The sequence below is a fragment of the Poecilia reticulata genome, chromosome 5 (genome assembly GCF_904066995.2).
Source record: "Poecilia reticulata chromosome 5, P_reticulata-male-v2, whole genome shotgun sequence".
NCBI lineage: Eukaryota > Metazoa > Chordata > Actinopteri > Cyprinodontiformes > Poeciliidae > Poecilia > Poecilia reticulata.
In genome coordinates, this window is record NC_088834.1 from 18,078,662 (window position 1) to 18,104,016 (window position 25,355).

Consider the following 25,355-nt stretch of genomic DNA (forward strand, 5'->3'; position numbering starts at 1 on the left):
TTTTCTGTGTCGCATTTATTTAGATTCAGAGTTGAACAGTCCAGAAATGTCAAAAAGGAGAAATGAAAGTGAAATGTGAGCAGGTGGCATTCAGCAAAAAGGGGAAGCAGTGCTGTGAATCGGGATTTTTACTTAAAATCTAGATAAAATGTTTTCATTCTGGAAAGAACAGCTGAGTGCTATTGGAGCAAACTTTCCATTCCCATTTGCTAGTCCGTATGTTCATTGCATTTCTCCAACTTTCTCAACAAAGTAGCATTCCACTAATTGGATTTTTAGACTGAACCACTTAAAATCAACCCCTGTGAAATTAAAATTAACCTCCAGACTGACTTGCATAATGCATTTTAATTATTTGGTTGAGTCTGTGCTTCAGTTTTGCTTTGCAAAAGACGGTTTGAAAAAACCTGTTCAGTGAAAAGGCTTCAAGGTTAATGTTCAGGTGATGAAGAAGGAAAATAAATACCATGAACTTTGAAGGCTGGGATGCTGTTGCATAATGCCGTATACCATAATAATAACCACTTCGTGGACTTTGAGTCTTTGGGAGTTCAGGGAAGAAGTACATTATACTGTATAGGTGCATCCCAGTGAATTAGAATATCACTGAGAATTTTGTTTATTTCAGTAATACATGAAACTGAATTATTATACATACTGTATTAAATCAGTTTATTCATATAAAAATAATTTTCAACACATTTCAAGGCATTTTACAAAAAAGTCAATTCAATACAATCATGCATAGACAAGCATTTCAATAGGTAGCTCAGATTTTAAACTCCACTTTATTATGTTAAACGATATTTGTAAAGATGGTAGTTCAAGTTTCGACAGATTTTGCACAAAAAGTTAGAATCTGTATAAAATAAACCCTTAATTTCCTAACCTCCCCCACAGTCGCTGCTTCGTGTTGCAGCCCGTTAGTCGCTTGTTAATATTTGACGTGTGCCTTGACGTATGGAGGGGATGATGTGATCCTTATCTCACATCGTAAAGTAGTAAAACCGCAAACTGTTTCTGAAATTGTTACTATCAAGTGCGGTTACGCTTACAGCTGTTATGTTTACGCTCTTGCTTTGCAAAGGCACATACTGTATGTCTTGTTTGTTTTGCCCTCCAAAACACAGACATGCAGATATCCAAACCATTTTCTGGAGGCTTGAAAATATTCTGGTTTGAGAGCCACAAAACATTTGGACCATTCAGTTCCTGGAGTTTAAAGCCTGTTTTCTTTGTCCAGACCACAGCAAATATCAAAAGGAATGAGTGAGAGGAAAATGGGATGGGGCAGAGGGACTCCTGATGACGTGAGGTCAGGAAACTAATGGAAATTAAACCAAGATGAAAGGGAATGAGGAACGTAAGAAGAGCTGTGGAAATACCTGTACCTGCTTTTATGTTGTGGCATGTGGTGCAACAAGGAGTGGTTCAGGTTTGTGTTTTTTGTCCCCTCTTATCGAGATGCCAGACAAGGTGCTGGTATGATAGGAGTTTTATCTGACTGTATGGAGCATAGAGTAAAGCAGACCTAACGCCGCCTGCATCCTCCTCTTACCTGCGACTGCACACTGAGAAAAGGTTCCCACAAATTTGCACTGAAAGCACAAAATGTCATGGAGTGGAAACTTTAGGAGTCCCACCCATCGAGCTACAAATCACTAGGTCCTATCAGAGCAGATAGCCCAACTAATTCATCAGCCGACAGCAGCTTGTTATACACCTGGTGTTACTTTATATGGACCAGAACGGCAAAAGGTGACATTCTTCTGTTCAATAGCTTAGCAGGTGCTATTATTGTTAATTATTAATAATATTAATACAATATTACTGTTATAATTAATAATCTTACTTTTTTTAGCTGCTGTAAGATAATTGTGCTTCTTTTTTGAAAAGTATTCAGATCATTTTTACATGCATGTTTTAGATCTTCGTGTCAATACAGTGAAACCTTGATCTTTTTCTTGTGGGAAGCTTCCAGTGGTTTATTGTGAGGACAATAAGAGAAGCAAAATTTGAATCCGTTTGAAGGTAATTATCTCTGTGGAGTGTCTATATACGGGCTTGTATGTCCAGTTATTGCTCTTGAGACGTTTGACCTGTGAAGATGAAGACAAATCAAAGCACTGCCAACACATCCTGCAAAGATCAAGCTCTTCTCGTGACCCACACTGCAAGCTTTTCGTCCCTCCTGTTTGTCCAGGTTTTAAGCTGCATTTTTATGAAGCTGAACCTTTTTTGTTATGATACAAACTGTCCGATGCATTTGGATGATGCTAAGTTGACAAATACAAACCCCCAACTTTTGACAATCTGCAGCAGCTTCTCCCCTATACTGTAAAATATTGCACTGTGGATAATCAGAGGTTTTCACATATATGAGCGGATGATGTGATCCAAACAAAGATTAAAAATTAACCTATTTATCAGAATATGTTGCCATCAGGGAAAATATACAGAAACAATAGTAAGCAATGTGAGGCGGGGGGATTCAGACAAACGTGTAAAATAGTTTGATTCCAATTCTTCATCGACTGGTTTTTGGTGGCGTAGCTGCTATTACTCTTTCTTTGCACTGATTGGACCAGTTCTCTGTTTAGTTTGGAGTTTCCTTGTTCTCCACTGGTTTGCTGCAAGTTCTCCCTCCTTACAACTCTCTAAGAAACATTCATTCTCATTGGCGATTCTAAGTTGTCCTTCGGTGTGAGTGAAACATTGTTGTTTTTCCTCTCTGTGTTTTCCTGTTTCCCGGCAAAATGCCTCGCATGTACCTTGTCTCTCATCAGACTCCTGGTGATAAGCACAAACCCCACTGGTGCTTAATTTAATGTCTAGAACTAGAATGGTGTTAGAAATTGCATTTAAATTTTGATCAGAATCCAACATTCTAGTACAGCTCCAAGTCAATAATCTCCAAGCTTAGTTTCAGTAATTTGCTTGGGAATACCAAGCTTCCCAAGCATGCGTCATTCTGGTTCCAAAGTTCATTAATAAGCAGTTTAGTTGATGTTCTTGGCCAAGCTCCCCACAGCTGTGACGGCGGTGACTGATCTGGAGGAAAGCTCAGATTATGGACTTCAAACACTCGAAACAAACTTCCTTCACGGATTCACAGTGAAACACAGGAAGGCATTCAGCAGGAGCAGATGATCAGCTGCAGAGTGAGAGCAAGAGCCTGTTTTTCACTCTGCATAGTTCATCAGGTGAGCAATATGCGGCGGAGGGTGCTGCTTGTCCCATCCGTGGGCAGCATAATCAGCTTTGTAATGCTGGAAAACCCTCTGAGCTAAACAGAGTGGGTCGACCGAGCGTCACGGAAAATATGGTCAGAATTTTCCGACACTTTTCAGTAGCTACAAGCTCACCAGTCTTCCACATCAAGAGTGGGGTGGAGTGAAACGGCAGAGGAAACGTCCAAATTTGTGGCCAATCCAGTGCTGACTTTTACTTTATATCTGTAGCATGTGGAGCAGTTTAATGAGGTTTGCTCCTTTTAAAGTCTTAAAAATAATCTACCAATTTTATTAAGGTTATTTGTGCATAATTTCCCCTGGCAAGACGTCAAACTGTAGCTGTGCATCATGTACAAGAAATGTGTTTACACTCAAAACCACAGTTGGAAACAGTTCTGCTGTTTTCATGCTTTTAGTGAGAAAATTGTTTACAATGTTCTCAACAGCTGACTTTGCCTCCACTCTTCCTGTCATCTGTATCCGCTGCACGCTAAAATCAGTCTGATGAAATATGATACGATGAAATACTGTCTCGTGTGGCACGAGACGGGGCGGGGGCATTATTAATTTCCTCTCATCAGATCTAAAAATAGCAGCAAAATCTCTGCTCATCTGCTGCCTGATGGGGAACAGATTTAGATTTATTTGTTTTGCTCCTGAGCTGCAGACATTCAGTCATACACAGGTAGCTCCTAATAAAGATACTGAAAGTGTATTTACTGTTTGATTTGTATTCTTTATTTATTTATTTTTGCCTTTTTTTTTCCAGGAACAAGTGAATTTTATTTCCATGTCTGTGTTGTGTTCCAGTAAAAGTGATGCATTGCTATTGAAACAAGTGTAATTTAACTCTCTGATATATGTTTTACGGCTAAACTGTAAAGTCTTTCTCAGAGTCCTTCATGTAATTAAATGTCAGAAAACATCACAGCCAGCATCCTGTATAAGTTTTAACAGCTCTTGTGCCTTTTCATACACTGTAATTTAAAACTTCAGTGTATTTTCACAGTGAAACAGGGTGGCGGAGGCATCATGTTGTGGTCAGAGTTGATTAAAATATAAATGGAGACACACGAAGAGCATTCCTAGAAGAAAATCTGTTAGAAGACTTAAGGCAGGGGTGGAGGTTTTCCTTCCAGCAAAATCAGAAGAGGAATGAATACAAATGCGTTCAATTTCACAATTATGCACTATTTTGCTTGGTGTGCCAGACAAAAATCTCCATGAAATATATAAAAATTCCTAGTTACATTTTGACAGACTGGGAAACGTTTTATGGATTCTAAATAGTTTTGCAAGTGAGTCAAGATAACCTGACACAAAAATAAACATCAGTCCTGATGTAAAACTGTGTGATTAATCCTGGTCTGATAACACCTGCATGCAGACGAACATATTTCCCTACATTGGGAGGAGCACGCAACTAGTTTCTGTGTGTTTGCATGGGAACCTGCACACTGTGGGGTTTGATATAACAATGTGGTGCTTTGCATTTCACAGCTCAAGGGTTATGCAAATGTATTATCAGGTTGCTTGTCACTCCAGCTGCCTGCACTTTAGTGACTTTACAAGGAATCCTAATCCAAGCGTTACATGAGACATCTTTTGTGAGCGGAAGCACTGAGAATAAATGGCTTATCTAGAGTGCAGCACACAAACTGCCTCTTTACCTGCAGCAACAAGAAGAGAGCAAGTTGGAACTTAAAATAATCCAAACAGGAGCACAAAAGCAGAGGTGTGTTTATGTTGTCATTAAATAACCTTTGTGATCAAAGGTTCAAAAGCCGTCCTTGTTCCTGTTTGTTGTGGTTGATGATCGGGAATCTGTTCGGGCTGCAGGGAAGCTGAGGTTGAAACAAATGCAGCACCTAACCAAAAAAAGGAAAAGGTCACCGTATTCCGTTGATCCACCTTTGACTTTGATTAAAGCACATATTTCCTGTGGTATAGTTCCAGTAAGCTTCTGCAATGTCTCGAGATTCATGTCCATCCAGTGTTGATTTTTATTTGTCCAAGATATTGTTCTTATCCCTGCCAGCATGCCGAGGTGGGCCCCATATGGGGAAAAGAAGGACAGACCATATAGGTCCCATATGGGTTTGTCACGGGTTCCACTGTGGCCCCACATGGGTTTGCCCATGCAAGGCCACAGCCCACATGGGCCCTACATGGTGGTGGGCCCACATGTGTTTGCCCATTTAGGGCAAACACATGTTTGCCCTAAATGGGCAAACACATGTTTGCCCATTTAGGGCAAACATGTTGGCCCACCACCATGTAGGGCCCATGTGGGCCCTACATGGTGGTGGGCCTAGGTGGGCCCCATATGGGGCCCACCTAGGCATGCTGGCAGAGTATGATGGAAGAGTCTGGCCGTGGTGCAAAGGTTTCTCCAGAACATCACAAAGATTCTCTTTGGTCAGAGCCCAATGAAGCTTGGCCTTGTCGTCTTGGAAAACATCCACTGATGGAATAACCTGGTCATACAGTGTTTTCATGACCTCATAATGTAGCTGGACCCAGACAGTTGTAGCAACTACAGGTCATAGTGCTTCCCCCAAAGGCTGCTAAAGAGACACTAGTCATGATGGGTGCATCTCTTCATCTGTCCATCTTCTTACTCCTCTAAGAGGTCAAATCTGCACTCATCATATCACTTGACCTTTTATCTCTCTAAAGTAGTCAAATCTTAATGTACGTCATTCACAATCGTTCAGTTCAGGAACAGTGGTTTGAAACTGGTTTGTTCAAAGTTCAAACAAACGTTTTGAATACAGAACAAGAGCAGGTTCAACAGGTGACAAAAGGAAAAACAGTGTGGTTTAAGTTCAAACCCTGACGTCAGCAGTGTGTTATGCAAGTCTCCTTGAAACCTGGTGAAAAGATCCCTGAGATAAGTCAGCCACTGAGATGGGCTAATTGGACGTTGAAAATAATAACCTGAATGCCTTGTACCAATGTCTGTTGGCCCAATTTCATATTGGCCAGTTTTATATTACACATTTCCAACTCCAGGTCCCTGGTGGCACTTACCGGCCTTTAAACTTCGACCCTGAATAGTTAATGAACATCCGCTGAAGTGTGTCACTTTACTCTCAGATGGGGGGCCTTTAAAACAGCTTTTCGTACCTAATTGAGTTAGTTAGGATATTAGATACATGAGTACACTTCTGTCTTGAACTCACCAGCTTCTGTTTTATGAGAGTGTCCTTCGGTTTCTTAATATTATGGTCAGGCGCCTGGATTTCTGTGATAAACAACTGTAAGATCTCAAAGATGTCTTTTCTTCCCATGAGTAAATAGAAAACAGTGTTGTGTAACTCCTCAGTGGTGTCACACACTGTTTGTTTCCTTTCTCCCCCACCTCCCACAGGGGTTGTGTCAGGGCATCAGCAGCTGTTTAAACTCTAAATCCACATGAGAAGCGTGGAAGTGTTACGAATCCACACTAAGCCTTCAGGGCAGCTTCTCCAAAAATCTACAAAAATAAAATAAAAGGAACAGTATTGGGAAGGAAAAGCCAAAAATATTCCACTTATTTTTATGCTTTGGATGGTGACTTTAACGTGATGCTATTTTTTCCTCGTTTTGTTTTAAAGAAAGTAAGCATGGTAAAGTTTTATCGTGTTGTTTCTATTGAGAAAAGGAGAAATAATGTGTTGACTTCTACATCATGGAGCAGGGAGCTTTGTTTGTAAAATAGGGGGAAAATAGAGAGAGGGCTTTAACCTTTCATGCCTCTGAATGTTTGCAGGGAGAAATCCACAGAACACCAGCAGGACCAATTTGAAGTCCATTCCTAAATTAGCAGCAGAACCATCTGGACCACCGTAGCAGAGAAGAGGTGTTTTACATTTCCACGTTGACGCATGAACTACACTAAAACACAGGCTAAAAAGAAAAAAACAAACATTTTATGAGTTGTATTTCACTGTTGTTCACAACTGTTTCTGTTTATTTGGTATCGTTAGTTTGATAATGAAGAGGATTATCTTAGTAAAAGCAGCAATTATTTTTTTAAGCAGCCAGATGATCACATCAGAATATCAGAAAATAACCAGCAGAGCCCACCAGATATGCGAGCTGAGTTTTTCTTCTTCTTTTTTTTTTTTTTTACTTTTAATGTCATTAGTCCTACACTTACATTAAATCTCCAAGTCTGGGATTGAGTTGTAAATGGAAAACATCAGATGTAAATACCAGATCTTATTCTTGATTCACTGTCATTTCAAAATTTCTGCTGAGTATCTCTGGAGACCCAAAGATCTAAACAAAGACCAAACAGATAGGACTAGTTTTTACAAACAAGAAGTAAGATGATGCTGAAAATGTTTGAGGGGCTGCGGGGATTTATGATGTAAGAGGTGCTGATAGGTCAGACTACCTTCAAACCTTATTTATGTGCTGCAACATGAAGCTGGAGCGCCTGTAGACGTGATACGCAGGACGGAAAGAACTGTTCATGTATGCATGCTGCACACAGACTCAATTCTCCCTGCAGCAAGCACACAGGATAGTACGACTGTGTGGTCTCAAAATAGCCCAGACAGAGAGACACTGGAAGCAGCGGGAATGATGAGTGTACAACCAGCTCATAGTCTGGAATAATCTGGATTAAGGCTGATGACTGCAGTCCAGTTAAGAGCGGTCATCTGTTGTGGTCTTACGTTGTGGCTTTCGGGGTCAGGAGGGATTGTGTTGGTTCTCTGCTGGTTAAAGCTCTGGCAATTAATCCGCTTTGAAATATTCCACTTGCGTGTTTGAACCCGTCGGGACACCAGACTCTTTCCCGGACAGAGCAGCAGCACTCGCAGGTGGATTACAGTAAAGATGTGTAAGGTGGAGGTGTAGACAAGATGAGTCAGAGAGAGAGAGTCACCTCACCTTGTAACACATTGTAATCCGATATGACTCCCTTCTTTTGCGTCACAGAAGGGATTTTTTAAAAATGTTTTGTGTTGAAGAGCCTCTCTGAGCAAGATTTCTGATTTTTAAAACATACATCAGGCTTATGTTTTATTAAATTACAGTTAATTTCTCCGCTGATCTTTTTCTACAAAGACATTTATGTTAGGAAGAGATGTGTTTGCCCTAACAGTCTTTTAAATTTCAACAATATTCTGGTGCATTTCCACTTTATCATCATGTAAAGTTTCTGACTATTGACCATGCAACTTGTTTAGAAAATCAAAATACAAAAGGATAGACTTCTTAAGCAAGACATTTATACAAAGGCTGGTTTGTAGCACAATTACTGAATTAAAGAAAAAGAAGATAAACAGAAGAGCAACATCCCTTTCTGCTAATCCGATGTTTCAATGTTCTTCTTCGACATTAGATATTCTGTAGAACCATTTACTTCACAACACTTTATACAATAGAGGAGTTGGTCTGAAGTTAGCTTTGCCTCAAAAACCTTTTAGCCTTGATTACATTGCAGCATCTCAGCAAGTATTTGATTAATAGCAGTGTCATTTGCTAAAGATATTCTTAGTCCCTTGTATTTTGCCAAATGCTCAATAATGCAAGCAAAACACTTTCTAAATGTCAGAGCTTTGCCACTGTTTTGGTTAACATTTAGCTCTGAGGGCCTGAGTTTACACAGTTTCAACTCTGTTCCCTTCACTTGCAGTTGAACTTAACAGAAGCAATGACATTGTTACCTGGTCTTTCCCAAATAGTGTAAAGTCAAAGTAAGTGGATGAAAATCTTCTGAATTTGAAGTAATAAAGAGTTTGTCTGTTATTATTGTTTCACTTGGATGATAGAGATAATTTTGTTATGTATGTGGTTGTAACAGTGGAAATGTGCAAGTCTCAGATTAAACAAAATGTGAAACATCCAATTTATACAGCAGTTTGAAAAAATGTATTATGTGGTAAAATAAAAAGAAAGGAAGACATTCTTATGACTAAAAATAAGTGTGAGAGGTCAGATTAACTCTTCTAAAGTATTACTTGTGTGTAATTTCTGGTTTGGAAATTTAACATTCATTTGTTTTGAGGAAAACATGACGTCACTGCGGAGTCTGACTTTGTAAAACTACTAAGTGAAACAAGAATCTATCTTGTTTCACAAATCAATTCCCTAGATTTAATTCAGAATTATTCATTTTTCTTTTAGATAAACAAACACCTCTTTCAGTTTTTTGTATTTAAAATGCTAACATGCTACTTTTAATTCTAAAATTTTATTCTAATCACGCCAGTTGTTTCAATCTATATATTTTTGTTGTATTTGTAAATCTTTACCTTTGACCCTGCTCGTGTTATGTTGTATCAAGTTAAACTGTTATGCTGTGTGAAAAAGACCAAGAGGAATCTGAACTTCAGATCTTTATGTAACTTCAAGGACTCAGTGTTCCTCTGTGTGGAGACCAGTGTAATGGATTACTGGGACAATTAAATCCCCCAGTTAAGACCCTTGAACAGGAACCCCTGACCTTCGGCATGCTGAGTCATGAAAATTAGAGAAACTCTGTTTCTTAGAATTGTCCATAAATCAAATGAATCAGCTGCACATTCTGACCCGTACAGACCGAATGAACCTTCACCTTCATCGTCACAAACCTGATGTAAACATTTCTTTCTAGAAGATTTATAGTAAAATAAAATGCAAGGTAGTTAAAGGTCAGCGAGAGTCGAAACAAGCTCGTCTTGACTGAACAGCGTCTGCCGAGGTTATTCTCGACTAGCAGCTTGGATCAACGGGACAAGGGAGTGACTCACATTCCCGGGTCTCATGGTGAGCTTGTGACTTTACATTCCCACCCGCTTTCTTTTGTACATATCAGCATGCAATTCCATCCCAACCCCCCCCGCCCCCCTCCCTCTTCCAAGAACCATATGTTCAACACAGTGGGTACGGTACATGACAGAGAACATGGCTTATCACGTAAACATTGGAAACTCTGGAGAGTCTGATTCACTCCTTTCATCACTGTCGCCACTTGTTTATTTGCTCCTCAGGTCTGATCATTTGTTAGGCTCACATGTTCAGAGACTAAAAAACAAGTAAAGCAACATTAATTAGACTCAGATGGTGAAACGGGGTGGTTTTACCATCTCTAATCCGCCACGTTTAACAAATGTTAGAAACTCTCCTGAGTTGGGTCAAAGGAGGTAAATTTCAAGAAACAAAATCATGATTGAAGTAAATTAAAAGAGACAAAAGGGAATAATATTTAAAAACTGCAGAATTATTGTTTCAATCTAAGACTGAAATAAGTAAGGGGCTTGTGTTCACTGCACTCTTCCAACTAAGACTGAAACAAATGATAGATTTGGATAGACTGTTTTGTACAATCTATTATTTTGTTTTGTGAGTTTATTTAGCAATTTATAGCCTGAATACGGGAAGTATGCCTGAATCTACGCCAAACTGTATTCACATATAATCCTGTCAATAAAATACACCAAAGAAGAAGGCATAGAGTATAAACATAAAGCATGACATTGTTACCTTTGAGCTTTTGATTCACGGCTTTACGGGAAGTGAATCTATAAAGTAGTTTTTGTCAAATGGTTGAATAAATATCTCAGTGAAACTACAACAAGTGGATTGAAGCAACTTTGGAAATGTTTAAATATGTTGTTTTGAAAACATCAATTTAGGAAGAAAAGAAAAACCCATATTTTGGACCTACTTCTGGGCTGATATCCATGCCAGATTGTGGGTTCTCCAGAGTTGTGTTTTATGACAGAGATGATGTTGGTTATGACCACATGATAGCCGAGCACAGTATCTGCTTGGCTCACTGCTCCTTCTGACAATGAAGTTATGACTCAAATTGTTTAAAAAGCTGCAAAACAAGTTTTGCTTTTAATTCTGGAGAAAAGGGAAGTGGGTTAGCAACATGTTTACATGACAAATATGAAATATTGAAAGGTGAAAACATTATGATGAAGATGCAATGTATGAACTAAAATACATTGTATTGTTCAATACAGTACAATCTGTGAGGCAGAGGAGTACTTTCTGGCTATTCGGCATTTAATAAATAGTTTTTAAAAAGTTGTATATTAATCTGCTTCTAAAGCTGATAGCAATGTTCTTGTGAGCGTCACAGTCCCAACCAAATTAAATATCTTACCTCCCTATGTCAATCTGCAGGTATTGTCTGATCCTGTTTTGTCAGAGGAGCTTCTCTTTTATATTTTCCTTTGTGACCAGCACTGTGGACTCTGTGTTAACAAGGATTTCTCCAAAGTGACAAAGCTAAATGTTCTCTTAAAAAGAATGATGTCTGCTAGAATACCCCTATTTCAATGGACAAATAGTCAGGACAGTCTTTGTCAGAGCAGCCTCAACAATGGCGACGGTTGCAGGAGTTTGTCTGTAATCGGGGATTTCAAGTTCAAATCCGCACTGTGAATGTTTGGCCAAGACGCCTCCCGTTGGTGGTCAGAGGACCCGGTGACACCGGAGCACGGCAGCCTCACCTCTGTCAGGCTGCTGAAGACCAGATGTCACTACAATTCAGTTGCTCCATCACATCATTAGGATGATGTGTACATGAATCAGGGAATGATTGAATGTAGTGTGCACAAAAAGGCCCAAAAGTTACAAAGAAACATTGAAACAAAACAGTATAAGACACCAAAAACTTTGGGGAGATGTGCATGCTCATTAGTGAGAGACCTCCTGGGATTGTAATCCAATGAATAAACATTATGAATCAACCACTGAATTTGGCTATGAATTTAATAATTCTGCAAACAGATTATATTTAACTTAAGACTAAATTTACTTTCTGACTTATTCCCAAAATGAAGATATGTTAAGATAAGTAACTCTTCACTGTTTATAGCCTCAAAATACACTTGTTCAGAAAATAAACTGTTTTAACAGTTTACAACTGAACATCAAGTTAATTAATAACTTATATTGAAACAGAATTTTTTAGCTGCTATTTTGCCTATCTCCTAGTCACTGTGTGCTGATAAGCTCATTGACTTGTGCTTCAACAACTGGATGGTTTTCTGGTCTCTTCTGCTCTCTGGTGGCTGTTTCAGGTAATTTGCTTTACAAATTGGATGTTTGTGAGGAAATAAAACAAACTGGCACTCTATAACGCATCTTTGCGACTTTTTGCTTTTATTGGTTTATTTTTTTGTCTGTATCGATTCTAGACAGACAAATTAATCCATGTTTATAGTAAACAATGAGTATTAACAGACTTAATTAGCTAAAAAAATAAAATAAAACAAGGACAATTCATGACTTTTTGAAAAATCTTACAGCAGAGATGTTCAACTTGTTTGTTTCTTCATCATTCTGATTTTTTATTATTATTATTTAAATCAGTGATGATCTGGCAATAGTGCGAATTCCAGAGCGTGAACGCATCACGAACTAGATTGAGTTAGAACGCAAAAATTCCGCCAGGTGGCGCTCACCCGAGCCCTCAGATGAACGAATCTGTTTATGATGTGATTTGCTTCAGTTCGTTCACTTACAACGATTCGTTCATTCAAAGAGGTCGTTCATGAACGACACAACACTTTGATTCTTTCTAAGTGTGAGAACTCTCATAAGGCATTGAGGCAGCAGCAGTCATTGATATTCACTCAGACCTGGAAAAGGATTTACGACCATTATTAAAACATCATGGATTGTAAGTAGCTACTAAATATGGGCAGAACATTGTAAAATCATAAACTGAATTTCAATAGGTTCTATTTGAATTTGTATTGCATTCAATAAATGCTGAATTTACATAATTTAAAATCCAATGTATTGGTTTGGAAAGGATTGTCTGTATAAATTGAAATTGAATTTAATATGTTCAATCTGAATTGATTGAAACAACCTAACCCTGAACAAAACATGTCACTGTTTCAATTGACTTTAGTGGAGTGTTAATGGTGTGATTGATATTGCGCTGTATTTTTTATAAAACTAACTAAATTGTTGTCAGGATACTCTATAGACCTTTGATCTCAAGGAGTTTTATCCTGGTTAAATAAAGGTTGGATGAACTTATTTGCTTTGAAATTGTATTTCATGCTAGTAAAAGTTCATCTCTCAAATACTTTCATTTTCTCTTCTCACCATTATATTTCAGTTGGACATTTCAATAGGTGTGACCAGCAGGTGACCCTCAATAAATAATTCATTATAAGAGAAAGCGTCATGTAAACGTTAAGCGAGCATTTGTCAGCTGCTAGAGCTAACATAAGACTTACTTTTAGGCTATCGTTTTCTTTTACAGTACGCTTCTTCCTGGACAGGTATTACTGACTGGAGCGTCTAGCCGCAGACCGCAGCTCATTCGACATGCAGAATAACGCAAGTTGATCTGCGCCCCGCTGCAGCCCAAGGTTCGGTTGGGCTTTAGTGCACCGTATTTAGGTCAACTTGCGCTTGATTATCCTGTGACTTGATGTCCGACCCAAAACATTGATTTTAAGTGCTGAAATTGAGAATGGAAACTGAAAGTTTTTGAGAACTCAATTTTCACAAAGCAAATTAATTCAGTTTCAGTTCAGACAATAATTTCCAAAACAATAGGTTGCTTCCAATTATGCTAATTCACATTACGTTTCTCATTTCTTCAAGCCATACAAATTGGAAAACTTCAAATTCAAGTTCTGTTCTGCCCATAGGTTCTATTTGTAAAATAAATCTTTGAGATTGACAGAGAATGAAACATTGTTTAAAAAGTTTTTCTAATTGAGGATATTCTTTCAGGGTACATTTATTTAACAGTTTTTTTTTGTTGTAATATATATATATATATATCTGGCAAAACTTATTTGTGGTACTGATTCAACGTTCTGTCAATATTTTTAGTATATTAACCGTATATACAACTGTAAATAAACCAGGTACAGGCATGTGGCACAGCAATGCAATATATGTATTTTGTCTTCACTCCCCCACTCTCAATGTCACGTCCTATACATCGCCACCTATTAGTTAAAACTCTCATGTTTGATTGTTTCCAGTTAAATTCTTGGAGGTAATAAAGCCGTTCTGTGAGGTGCTACCAGAGATCCAGAAACCTGAAAGAAAGGTAAATATTTTTCATTTATAGTGTTATTATTTTCATTTTATTTAATGACCTTTTTTTATCTTGGTTTATGAAGCTTCCTCTTTTTGTAATCCCTGACAATATGTGTCCAACAGATCCCGTTCAGAGAAAAGGTGCTATGGACGGCAATTACTCTCTTCATCTTTCTTCTGGGTTGCGAGGTAATTAGATAAAATGCTGTCGATATTTAATACATTACGTAGAATGTCATAAACGGCTGATGTTATTGTTATAACTAAATCTTTGATTCTAATAAAAACAGGAAAGTCTTTATTTACTCGTATTAATAATTGAATAACTACTTATTTTACGTAAATGTTTTTTTTTCCCCGTAAGTGCTCCGCTAGTAGACAACATGAGAGCTTCCCTAAATCCATTTTATTTTAAAAGCTGTTTTTTCTTAGAATAAATGGGACAATAAAAAGGGTTATTAAGTTAAAATATTTACTGTTAAAAAAGTCACTGTAGAATTTACAGTAAAAAATTATAGTAACCTTACAGTATTTTTTTTTTGTTTTAATTTTATTGGTTTTACTGTCATTTTATTAGAATTTTACTGTAGTTCCACTACACTACAGTTTTACTGTAATTTTATTAAAGTTTTACTGTACATTTTTATCATAATAAAATTACACTAATCCTGTAATAGAATTACAATAAATCATGTAATTTTACAGTAGAAACTACATACTTTGCTAGCTTTTAAAAGTTTACATGTGAGCTTGCAACTTAATTTACCAAAAAATGTTTATTTTTCTTACATAAAACTTTATTTTATATATTTTTCTTACATAAAAAATTTTATTTTATATATATATATATATATATATATATATATATATATATATATATATATATATATATATATATATAAAAAGACTCGGTTATTTGAGTCAAAGTGAGGGTTTGAAGTTGTATCAACTCTTAAGCATGGTGGTGGCAGTGTCATGCTGACATAGAATCACCTCAGAGTTCTTCAGCTTCTTCTCACAACTGAATGTTTCAGTATAGCAATGATCCCAAACACAAATATACTGGGTTTGGAGAAGTTAAAGCAGGCAGACATGATGCTGGGGATTTACTCTGACCTCTGCTCCATCTGAAATTCAAAGGCTTGACAAAAAACCATCCCATCTAAATGCCTTCTATCAATTTTGCTTACAATAATGGTTCAGTTTCATACCAGTTACATCTCTCTTTTCGGTTATAATACAATATTTAGTAAAACTTGTTTACGGACATACCGACATAGAGCTGCTCAGTACAGAGGATCATAATTGTGAGTTTAATCACAGGGAGCAACAGGAACAAGATCGTTAACCCATTTAATCCCAAATTTTTCCCAGACATGAAAATATAAAAATCAGATGTCATTGATAGCCCTTTGAACTAATCAAGGGGAAATCATTTTAAAAATTGTGTAAAAATATATGAAAAAGTGTGTTTTATGATCGGTCACAATTGTGACCGGTGGGATAATAAGGTGTTCTTATACTAAGATGAGCTAAAAGTGCTTTTTCCAAATAGACATGATCATAATATGTGAACATTGTTTCTTTATTGGAATATATCTTGCCACATCATTACTTTAGTGCAACATTTGCTCTGTAAAGTACAAATTTGACTATCTGTATAATCTAAACCAAGGTAAATTTGAGTACTTGAGCATTCATGCATAATTATATTGAACTTTAGTGAGTTGTAGTGTCATCACAGTAACATAGATCATAAAGATAACATCTACAGTAGAGGCTTTCATTTATATTTCTGAAAATTATGAACATTTGTCACACTGTCATACAGTAAGACTCAATAGAGTTAGTCCAGGAGTCTCCAACTCCAGGGATTGAGGGCCGGGGTCATGCATCTTTTCCATCCGCCTCTGCTGCAATACACCTGACTCGGGTGACTAGCAGGACTCTGGAGAACTGGACTGCATACTGAGGAGGTGATCCATTTAATTCAGGTGTGTTGGACCAGGGGCACACCTGAAAGTTACAGGATACCAGACCCCAAAGCCTGGAATCAAAGGCCAGTTGTATTCCTCCTTCTCACCATTTGGTGACTTTGGTATTCTTCAATTTTGGGTTATTTCATCCCCTCCTTACTTTCCATGTTCTTTCTTGAAGCACTCAATGTGCAATAAAACCTTGAATTTCTCCAAGGCATGGGTGGTGCAAAAGCAACATCTCTGGAAATGATTCTTGCATTGACTGACCAGTAAGTGTCTTGGTCACATCTTGTCATAACTTGAAGAGAAGTGTCCATTTGAGATCCATTTCCATGACCTACTGACCTTGTACCAAACCTTTGCATAAGATAATATGCCACAACCCATGATGAGCAAATCAGTCGTTCCTCCTATGACACATTCGTAAAATAATATCTGAAAGGTAAATGGCCTGTACTTGTATAGTTCTTTATCAAGTCCAAATGATCTGAACATGCTTTTCACCACATTTAGTCATTCACCCATTCACACACACATTCACACACTGATAGCAGTTAGCTACTATATTGTAGTTACAGCTTCCCTGACACAGTTTGACAGGAGTAAAGCAGTCATTCACTGGCACCACCAGGTCCTCTGACTACCACCGGCTGGCATGGCAGGTGAGTTGTCCTCTTGATCAAGGTCACAATGACTAACAGACAAAGTGGGGCTTCCAGCAGGCAACCCACCAGTTACCAGATAAACCCCAACCTCCTAGGCTACCATCACCCTGTTTACAAGTGTGCTTTTGAGATGGGCCACCACCACTTCTTAAACCTGATCATGACACTGAACCTTGAGGGATTTAGGTCATGAAAGTCTACACCTCTCATGTGCCCATTGATCTATTTGACATCAGTCTCTGTATAGTTCTTTCTCATCTTTGTTTCTACTAGGAAAATATTGTTGTTTTTCTAGTGGATCAGCAGTTTCTCATCTTGTGTCGAAACCTCATTAGGATCCTCTTTAGTTTTAAAGAGTACATCAGAGAGACAGTTGTCCCTTCATCATAAACTTTTACAGGTGGTAACAGAGTGTCACATGACTGATGAAGGGGGGTGCTGCGTTGGCAGCGTGTCGGTTAGTGTGTGTGTTACCCAGAAAGCAGTTGGAAATAATGTTGCAACACCAACACAGTGAGTCAAACAATGACTGGGGCAGCCTACTATATAAACTACTCGGGGACCACTTTTCTATTATTAAACATCCACATTTGTAAAATACGGAACAAATTGTGTCCCGTATCTGTTCAAAATGGGATGCTACATTTAACAGCCAGTTAAGGGACGGTTCCATATTTTAAGGGACGGGTGGCAACCCTAAATGCGATAGAAGTGACAGTAGCTCAATATAACCACATAAAATATATTTTTGTCTACAAACAAACACAAAACTAAAATAAAAATGTTTTTAAAAAGTACTTACCCAGTTAAAGTCATTGTTGGCCCGCTCTCTAGCCTGAGAATGTTGGCCTCCAGCCATTAAATATCCCACAATGCAACTGTACATTTAAAATTTACAGCACAGTTGTAAATTTTTACACATGATCCAGTGGTCCAATCACATTCCATATACTTTCCATACGCATTTCAGATCACTGTAAAGAGCTGTAATTTCAAAACCCAGTCACCTGTATTTTCATGATGGAGTTTTTACAGCCATTTGTTACAGTGTATATACAGATTTATTTTACCATGCCAAATATGGCATTTATTGCATATAAAATATTAAAAATGATTCTCCATTTGTTTGGTGGCAGATTCTAATTTCTTCTTGGATGGAGATCATGAATAGTTTTAGCCCTTGTGTTTAGAAATGGGGTCCAACCGACCCCACAGGCGTAAAACTTGTATCATTTGCCACAGTCCTCTACGTTTGACTCAGTCCTTGCACGCACAAGGGTTAAAAAAATAAATATATTTTAAACATTGTCTGCCAACTAATTCAATGTTTATCATGAACTTTGTTCTTTCAGATTCCCCCTTATGGCATAAAGTCCTTAAACTTTGTAGAGTTTAAGGACTTCTGGGTTCGAAAAGAGGTATCGGTCTGACACATGCTAAGCAAAATCAAATACAAAACAAAAGTCCTTTTGAGCTAACTAATCTACCTTCATCTAGGTAGTCTGATGGAGCTGGGTATCTCATCTATTGTCACCTCACGACTGTTAATGCATTTGCTGGCTGGAGCTAAGATCATTGAAGTTTTGGACACTCCAAAGGATAGAGCGCTCTTTAATGGAGCTCTGAAATGTATGAAACACAGACCTGCTGTGAGCTAAAAATTTCATTTGAATTTTGAGTCGTTTAATGTTTTATTGTTTTCAGTGTTTGGGATGATCATCACTTTTGGTCAGGCCATTGTTCATGTGAGGACTGGCATGTATGGAGATCCATCAGAGATGGGTGCAGGGATCTGTTTGCTCATCATCATTCAGGTAAGAATGACAAAAAAGTGTTTTGAAAGATCAAAGCATATGAAAAAATAATGTGTAAAATTTCTGAAGAAATTTAAATGAGGCTTGCCAAAGAGTGCATATTGGTTGGATCGGACTATCACTTGCATATTGACTAACATTGACTTATACTCTGTTGAATGCAAACCTTATGCCATCAGACTGCTAAACTCCCAAAACTGGTTGTATTTCTTTGCAGCTTTTTGTAGCAGGGCTGATTGCGGTGCTCCTGGATGAATTGCTCCAAAAGGGCTATGGTCTCGGTTCAGGGATGTCTCTGATCATTGCCACCAACATCTGTGAGGCTATCGTGTGGAAAGCCTTCAGTCCCACCACTGTGAACACAGGAAGAGGTAAACAACCACAAACTACTCTTCCAACAGATTTTCTGATGTATTAAATATGCCTGTCTTAGCTTTCCTCAAACCTGTTTTTCTATTTCTAGAAAATGACAAAAATATTTATTTTTGTAATTTTATGGTTCAGACACAGAATTTCAGGGAGCTGTCATCGCTCTTTTTCACCAGCTCGCCACAAGGCCTGACAAAGCAGATGCACTCAGGGAAGCCTTCTTCAGGCAGAACCTCCCCAACCTCATGAACCTCATCGCTACAGTATTTGTCTTTGCTGTAGCTATATATTTTCAGGTGTGTTGCTTTTCTTCTGTTTGTGTGAATAATTCTACATTTGAAATTGAGCCTTGTCTAAAACAAAAAATCTGATCTACTCACAGGGATTCAGAATGGAACTACCCATCAAAACCTGCTGCTGCAACCAATATTACACATTCCACATCAAGCTTTTCTGCACCTCCAACATTCCCTTCATTCTGCATTATGCTTTCATTTCCAACCTGTATGTTATCTCCCAGATGCTTTCCACACACTTCAGTGGGAATTTTCTAGTTAATCTGCTTGGAACGTGGTCTGTAAGTTCACCAGTATTTATGCTGTTTAATTAAGTTTGCTTTAAAGCACTGAACTTTACTTTAATAAACCTATGTCTTTAACATTGCTCTAAATTTCATAGTCCTTACTATTCTACTTGTTCTCAACCATATATTGGAAATTAACATGTAAAAGGATTGTCACTGTAATATGGGGATCTATTATTATTTTAAATAAAAGTTGAATTCAGTATTTTCAGGTGATGCAAACAGACTGATAATCTCAGTTTGTTTACATGGTAGTTACTGGAAAACTAATTCACATTTTAAGTTTCCAAAATCAAGACAGTGAAAGTAAAATGTCTACACCTGAGACAATGAAAAATAAATTAAGCCCAACCATAAAATTTATTTGTATCACTCTATGTGATTTGCTTATTAGCAAATCAAATTTGTAGTAAGTATTTATTTCATAAAGTTCTAGATGTCTGAACATGTTTCTTTAATAAAATATTCTTCACCTGTTCATGATTACAGAACACAACATCAGGTTCTCCAGCCCATGTTCATCCTGTTGGAGGACTTTGCTACTACCTCTATCCACCAGAATCTTTTGGTTCTGTTCTAGATGACCCAGTCCATGCACTAATTTACATTTTTTTCATGCTCGGCTCTTGTGCCTTTTTCTCCAAAACTTGGATTGAAGTTTCAGGCTCTTCTGCCAAAGATGTAAGTCATGGCTGCAGTCTGTCAAGTGGAGGAGGTGTGGGTTTGTTTTCAAAGTCATTTTGTGTTCAAGCTGTGCTGTTCATCACCATCCAGGTAGCAAAACTGCTGAAGGATCAGCAGATGGTGCTGAGAGGACACAGTGAAACCTCAATGGTTCATGAACTGAACAGGTAAAATCAAGATTTTCACTTCATGGTGTTTATTTGGGGATTTAATCAACTAAATAAACCAAACTTGAACCATCTTGATTTGTAAGTAAAGCAAAAGAACAGATTTTATTACAATGTCAATGGATTGTACTATTCATACTTACGAGTGTTCAGTTGGGGCTGCACAGTGGTGCAGTAGGTAGAGCTGTTGCCTTGCACCAAGAAGATTTTGGGTACAATACCTGGCCTGGGGTCTTTCTGCATGGAGTTAACATTTTCTCTCTGGCTTCCTCCCACAGTCCAAAAACATGACTGTCAGGTTAATTGGTTTGTTCCCGCTAAATCCAGAACATACCCAATTTGGGTTGTCTTGGAGTTTTTATCGCAACCTGTGGGGTTTTTCATGTCTGGGAACGAGAATACGACCTGCTGAATGTGACAGGTTGCCAATCAAAAAGCGCAGTGACGTCAGAACAGAGGGGAATCCTAAACAGCTGACATATCGCGCAACTGAGTCCGGTGGATATCGGAGATGATATGTGGAAATGTTTATTATTAAATCTAAAGGTCATTATTATGTTTATTCAGTTAAAGATGTTAACTATGAAAAAACATAGTCACCTCCAAATCATAGTGCAGCAAATAGAGCGGCTGCTCCCGTCGTCTTTTATCCACCGCCTTGTTACGTATTTTATTCAAATGAGTCCACAAACTATCACTATTGCTTCTACATCGTCATCCGTGTTTGGTTATTCTAAATTCCCGCTATGTTGGGGGTTTTACTGGATTATCCTCTGGAATCGGGATGTTCGTGTGTGGTGTGTTGCTCCTGCCTTGGACACACTAACCGATCGAACCTGTTGGACTTTTATCAGCTCTGTGGTCACAGAGGTTTGGAGAATCGGCCGACAATTCTTAAATCTAAACCACACTTAAGACTCAAGCTCTACTCATCTCCTCTCGACCACTGCCCAAACGCTCTGACTCTGGTCGCTATGGTAACGTTTACATATCCCTTTAAAATAAGATACAGATGCGCCACAAAAACGAACATTTTACTTTTGTGAAAACTTAAACTTACGATAATGACTAACGGGAGCCCTGAGCTTGTTTCACTGCAACGAGACGGTCCCATCTGGGAGTGATGAGAGACAATGACACCCGAAGTGTTGCTTATATGCACAGCCTGCTTGGTCTCTACACGGCGAAGCAGCTTGAAGCTTCATTGCCTCATTAGCGGCCGGTTGCCGCATGTTACGCAGAGCAGCTTGTAATGTGGGAGTCACCTACCGGTCCGGGACAAATCCATTCTCCTGTCTCTTCTCTGGGCCTTTTCCCCTTCGCAAAGAAGCTTTCCAAAGACATCTGATCTGTTTCTTACTTACTCATTTTGCTGCTTGTGGGCTCAATGTTGGCGCACAAGTAACCGAGAGAATCCGGTTAGAGGATTTTCAAAATAAAATATCCTCCAGACTCAAATAATACATAAAACGGAAATATTTCACTATTTCTTGCGCGGCCCGGTACCAATTGGTCCACCGACCGGTACCGGTCCACGGACCGGGGGTTGGGGACCACTGATCTAACAAGTAGGACTGAAAGTGCTAGATGTATTTTAACTTGCCAAGGCCTATTAACCTTTTACATTCATGTACATTCATGAAAATAATCCTGCACCAGTTAATCTGTATTTTTTTGTGCATTCTTCTCTGTCTTCTCAAACCGCCAGTCAGTTGTGGCAGATGGCTGCTTATACTGAGCCATATGCTGTTGGAGGTTTATTTTTCCTACCACTGTCACTGATTGCATGCTCGATATGAGTGATTGCTGTAAAGTCAACAACACAACACAAGCAATTGTCTAATTTTGCTACATGCTCATCCAGGAGAAGTGAATGCTCCAAATCAATGGCTAAATGCAATCTGCTGGGTTTCATTAGAAATTAACGTTTTAAACTCCATCCACCACCACTGCCCTTCTCCCTTAGTGGGGTTAGGAGGTGTTTTTAACTAATTTACTTTAACTGAACTTAGCAGTTTGAGAACACGGATCAATTGGAAGTGGTCAATTGGTTTTTTTTAAATTTCTCTCTTTCTCACTGTTTATTTCTGTTTTTATTTTAATTATGTAAAGCACTTTGAAATGCCTTGCTGCTGAAATGTGCTATACAAATAAAATTTGATTGATTGATTGATTGATTGATTGGAATGCATTGAGTTGAAATGACTTTGTAAAGTGCCTTGAGACAACATTTATTGAGAATTGGCGACATATAAACAAACTAATTTGACATATAAACAAACTGAATTGAATTAAATGGGTAAGGTTCTTTTTGAAGCTTTTCAACAAGCTTCTGAAATATGCTCTAAAAAGAGCATGTGGTTTCTCTGAAACCTGCTAAGTACCTGAATGGTTGGTTATTAAATAACATTAAAGTTGAAGGTAACATTTTAATATTTTTTTTTGTTTATGTATATGTGTAAACTTGAATAATATTTTAACAAATTTGCCGGTGGTTCATCCCATGAAGGGGCTTGTCCTCCCATGATGGTACCTCCAGCACCTCATCCTCTGTTCCCCATTGTCTGAGACATTCGCGGAGCACATCGTCTGTTGAGGCTTTGTCCTTGATATATATATATATATATATATATATATATATATATATATATATATATATATATATATATATATATATATATATATATATTCAGTATTAATCATTTGTGTCATTATTAATCATTATTTATTTGTGTTTGTATATTTATATAAATATGTATTGATATTACTAAATAAGTTATTAAATAAATCATGAACGGCTGTGTGCTTTGTAAAATGCTTATCATACATCAATATCAGAATATTCTATTCTATACATCACTTTTACGGCCATGACGACTGTCTTAACTCTTCCTTATTTTCCTCCGACTTGATTTGTTATTATATTCAACCATGTCAATTTTCCAAAATCTTCTCTTTTTAGGTACATTCCAACTGCTGCTGCCTTTAGCGGACTTTGCTTTGGTGGTTTATCTGTGATGGCACACTTCCTCGGAACCTGTGACTCTGGCAACAACATCATGGTGGCTGTCATCATAATCTATGAGTACTTTGAAATCTTTGTGAAAGAACAAAGTGAAGTAAGCAGGATATGGGCATTACTCTTCTAACATAATCTCTCATCCTGACATATTTTGCTAACTTCTATTATTTTTTTTCTGTTTTTACCTTCTGTTCTTTCTTTACAGTCATGAACTGTATCTGTTCATATTTGGATTTGAGGGCTTGAAAGCTTTTGCAACAGAAGGACATCTGCGGCTCAGACCTTATCTTCACCTCTGACTGGAATAGAGTGCTTGAAGACTTGTTTTAGATAATGTACCTTAATGTTATCATTTATTCAAATTGTATAATTTTTCAAATTAAAATATTTTCTGTGGGTTAATTAGTATTAAACAAACATAGGTTCCATATTTGTACTGAAATTTGATGCCCACATTTTGGCCCAACATGGCAGCCAAGGCATCAATATAGTCCTGGGTGGTTTGCACCAGCAACAATCATCAATGTTTTTCCAGTGATTTTCTAGTTGAATACAAAACTAATTTATTTTAATTTATAACAGTTTAAATTGACCATCATTATTGGGATGTCGCAACAATTTTCTTAAACTTTAGAATCAGGAGAACTACATGCTATATAACATATGTTGCATGTAATCCTGTCATTGAAAGGAAAGCAGTAGGCATATTGCATCTACATGAGGCACATGGATTTTACCTCTGATGTGGTTGGGGTTGAGGGTTTGGTTGGAAGTTGGTGAATTGCTTATGCAAAATGAAAACCACAGATACTGCTGTGGACTTGAAGTTCTTGGGAAACATCTAAAATATTCTCTTTGCAAAACACCTGTTTAGTCAGAAAAATGCATCTTAGCCCTTTCAAACCTTTGATCCAGGGCTAACCCCCATGTCAGATTATGGATTCTCTAGAGTTGTGTGTTATGATTGATATGAAGGTGGTTATGACCACAATTTGGCTGAGTTCAATATCTATTTGGCTCCTGGCTTCCTGTGACAATGAAGTTATGGCTCCAATTGTTTGGAAACTTGCAAAACAAGTTTAACTTTTAGTTAAAGGCATTTAACAAAATGTTTATACAACAAATAAACAAATAAAATGATGGAAAGTGAAAAAATCTTAATGAATTTGCATTGTATGAAGTACAAGATGTGTGAAGCAGAGGAGCCTTTTCTGATTATTCAACATTGAAGATATAAGATGTTCATTTTAACAAAAAACTTTAATGTTACAGTATCTTAGCAGTCCTAACTTTAAACCTGTAAATTTGAGACCCTCACTTCCTTATTCTACCTTGATGCCCTTAAAATATGAAGGACTTGTAGCGGCCATTTGGAATAATACAGCCATACATAGGGGGTTCAAACGGGTGCAGTTTAATCTTGTCTTTTGTTTTCATAGACACCTTGAAGACTCTAACATAAAATGAAAAGATACAGAATTGTTGGACATGTTTAACCCAATAAAATAATTTCCAAGGCTTAATCATTAAGAAATACAGGTGAAATTGTCCTTGAGAGCCTTTTAAACCAAATAAACAACAAAAGAATATATCACGTTTCCCTTGTAGAAAATAAAACATGTTAATGTTGACGAAAATAATCCTTAACATTCCAGCAAATAGTTTTTGTTTTTAGACAAATAAACCAACGACATTCTACCACCAGTTCTTAAATATACAATTAACATTTCTTATTACAAATCACAATTGCACATATTTATACATCATTTTGCTTTTCAGGCATGCAATTTTAAAGCTTTCCTTCTGGCTCCTTCAGGATCTAACCTTGTCTC

General features: G+C 37.6%; 1 pseudogene across 1 annotated transcript; it reads left to right on the forward strand.

Moving 5' to 3' along the window:
- The first annotated feature begins 12,842 nt into the window (after window positions 1-12,842).
- Window positions 12,843-23,650, forward strand: LOC103465271 (protein transport protein Sec61 subunit alpha-like 1; annotated as a pseudogene). The gene is made up of 12 exons (XR_014087452.1): window positions 12,843-12,849; window positions 14,183-14,250; window positions 14,364-14,429; window positions 18,237-18,274; window positions 18,326-18,513; window positions 18,589-18,698; window positions 18,916-19,069; window positions 19,203-19,363; window positions 19,450-19,644; window positions 20,140-20,331; window positions 20,425-20,501; window positions 23,464-23,650. The product of XR_014087452.1 is annotated as a protein transport protein Sec61 subunit alpha-like 1 (transcript).
- The last annotated feature ends 1,705 nt before the right edge of the window (window positions 23,651-25,355 follow it).